A 2649-nucleotide genomic window follows, 5' to 3' on the forward strand; every position below is an offset into this window, starting at 1 on the left:
TCAAAGTGAAAATTTTAGCTAAAACTTAAAATTTAGACTTATTTTGTCTATACAAGTCAAATCAACATGCCCTAAATTATGACAATTATAAGTTTAGTATATACCTTTGTAAGTTAAGCAAAATATAAGTTAATATCGAAAGGTAAGCACTTTTAACACCCTATTATTGCTCACCTTATATTCGCTTTTTTTTTTCCAACCAAAATAAGGACTATAAAGTTTACTTTCAACCAACATAAATTATAATATATTCAAGTAAGTTTAAGAATTCAATTAAGTTTACATTAGTTAAAATACAAGTAGAAGATTTCGTCAAGCCGCCTTACCTAAGATGATTTATTCAAATAACAAATCATTAACTTTATGCATGTACATATCTTATAATTATTTATTTTTAGAAATGTATTAGAGTATATAATTTCGATCCTTGATCATGAAATAATTCATCCCAACAAAAAAAGCAAACTTTTTGATGTGGAGCGAGCTAATTAAATGAAATTAATACCAAGATAAGATTAATTAGGGGCTCACAACGAAATTCTGGAAACATGCGACACGTTAGTTTGGCACTTAAATGTGCAGATGTCCATTGACCAAAAGAGATTAGGTTTTCTTTTAATTAATTAATTAATTAATTAATTGACATGTACTAAGATTACATATTTTAGCACCTCCCCCACTAACAAAAATGAAGAACATAAAAATTTCTGATAATATATGTCTCATACTTTGACATTGCTAAGTTTAGTAATGATCATTAATTTAATACGGATTGTGGAAAGTAAGGAATATATAATTGTACCTAGGGCTGGCAAACGGATCAGGTCGGGTCGGGTTCGTGTTCGGGTCACCTAATTTCGGGTCAGCTACCCCCCAACCCGAACCTGATCCGTTTAACTTTTCGGGTTGAAAACCTCAACCTGAACCTGATATTTTCAGGTTCGGGTCAACCCGAAATTGACCTTACTTGACCTGATTTTTTATTTGGATTAAAATCAGGTTTCTTTGACCTGAACTTGACCCGACCCAAACCTGATATATTCAGGTTCGGGTTAACCCAAAATTAACCTGAATTAACTTTTTTTTCATTTCAAACACAAGTTGTTCAGAGGTTGAGCGTTTTAATTCAAACCAAAATTAAATGGCATAGTCTAACAAAGTAACAATCCTAATTAACGATTATAAACCGATAAAAAGTGCAATTCACTAATTACAAACCAAGTTTCAAAAGATTTTTTAACACAAATTACAGTTCTCAAAAATAATAGAAGATGCAATAAGATTTTCATTTGAATTAAGATCGGGCGATGTTGAGACTGTCAATCTATCATGTTGTCATCCTTGTTCACCACCTCAAGCTTTAAAATTGATCCACAACATTTCCAATTGAACATGGGTGATTACTTCTTGCTGCCAAACCTATAAAGAAAAACAACACTAATATAATTAAAACATGATAATAATCTAAATCAGACTAGATTGTCTAGATCTAACTAGTAAGATCTAAATTAAAACATGCATGCTCATGAAAAACAAAAAATAACAAGAATCACCATTAAATAAACAACATTTAACAATAAAAATTAGCATTACATTCGAAAATTAGCAAAAACAACCGTATTATAACATAAACAACAACATTTAACATCATAAATTAGTAATAACACTCGAAAATTAGCATGTAAAAAAAACAAAATAAACGAAAGCAGGTAATTATAAAATTAACAACAAAAGAATACGAAAATAAACAAAAATAGCATGTAAAAACACGAAAAAAGAAACAGAAAATAAATTAAGAAGCAAGATACCTTGATTGATGAAGGAGAAGAATTAAGGAACGCGTCTTGTGAAGGAGTGAAGGAGATGACAAATTGACAATGGTAAACGACTGAAGGAAATTAAAGAGAAAATTCAACAATATAATGAGTTTTTGAGGAGAGAGAAAATTAAAGAGAGCGAAATGAGGGGAAAAACGGCTGAAGAGGTGAGGGGAAATGAGATTATTTTAGGGTTTTGAATTTATATAGGAAGCCTCTTTGTGCATTTGGGCTGGGCTAATAAAAGCTTTTTACGTTTTTTTTTTTTTAAACTTAAACTAATTCGGGTTATCAGGTCGGGTTCGGGTTGACCCGACCTGATTATGACCTGAAATTTATTTCGGGTTAAGTGGGTCGTCTTCGGGTTGAGATTTTCAACCTTAACCTAACCCATTTAATTTCGGGTTCGGGTTCGTGTCGACCCATTTAAGTTTTCGGGTCAAAATTCTCAACCCTAACCCGCTTTTTTCGGGTCGGGTTCGGGTCGGGTTTTCGGGTCGGGTCAGTTTTTGCCAGCCCTAATTGTACCTTTTCTTTACAAATGTCACATCTTTCTCTATTGCTGACCATAATGTATAGCAAATTTAATTTTTAGCCCTTGTGATGCAAAAAATGTATTAATTAAGTTAATTATATAACGGTGTTAGCTCAAAAATAATAAAAAAATAATATATATAAAATAAAAAGAGCATAACATTTAATTTACATTAATCTTACAATTATCATTTTATGACATTTTTCATGATTTCAAGTTAGCTGTCCTTGGTTATTCCTTTAAAAAAAATTAAATTTGAAAATATTGTAACAATATACGAATTACGCAATAGTATTA

General features: G+C 30.9%; 1 long non-coding RNA gene across 1 annotated transcript; it reads right to left on the reverse strand.

Moving 5' to 3' along the window:
* Nucleotides 1–1147: 1147 nt before the first annotated feature.
* Nucleotides 1148–2257, reverse strand: LOC145605808 (uncharacterized). The gene is made up of 2 exons (XR_014105144.1): nt 1809–2257; nt 1148–1419 (listed from the first exon to the last, which is right to left on the reverse strand). It is a non-coding gene; the product is annotated as an uncharacterized LOC145605808 (long non-coding RNA).
* Between the last annotated feature and the right edge of the window lie 392 nt (nt 2258–2649).

This window comes from Chenopodium album, chromosome 22 (assembly GCF_948465745.1).
Source record: "Chenopodium album chromosome 22, dcCheAlbu1.1, whole genome shotgun sequence".
In the NCBI taxonomy this organism is placed as follows: domain Eukaryota; kingdom Viridiplantae; phylum Streptophyta; class Magnoliopsida; order Caryophyllales; family Amaranthaceae; genus Chenopodium; species Chenopodium album.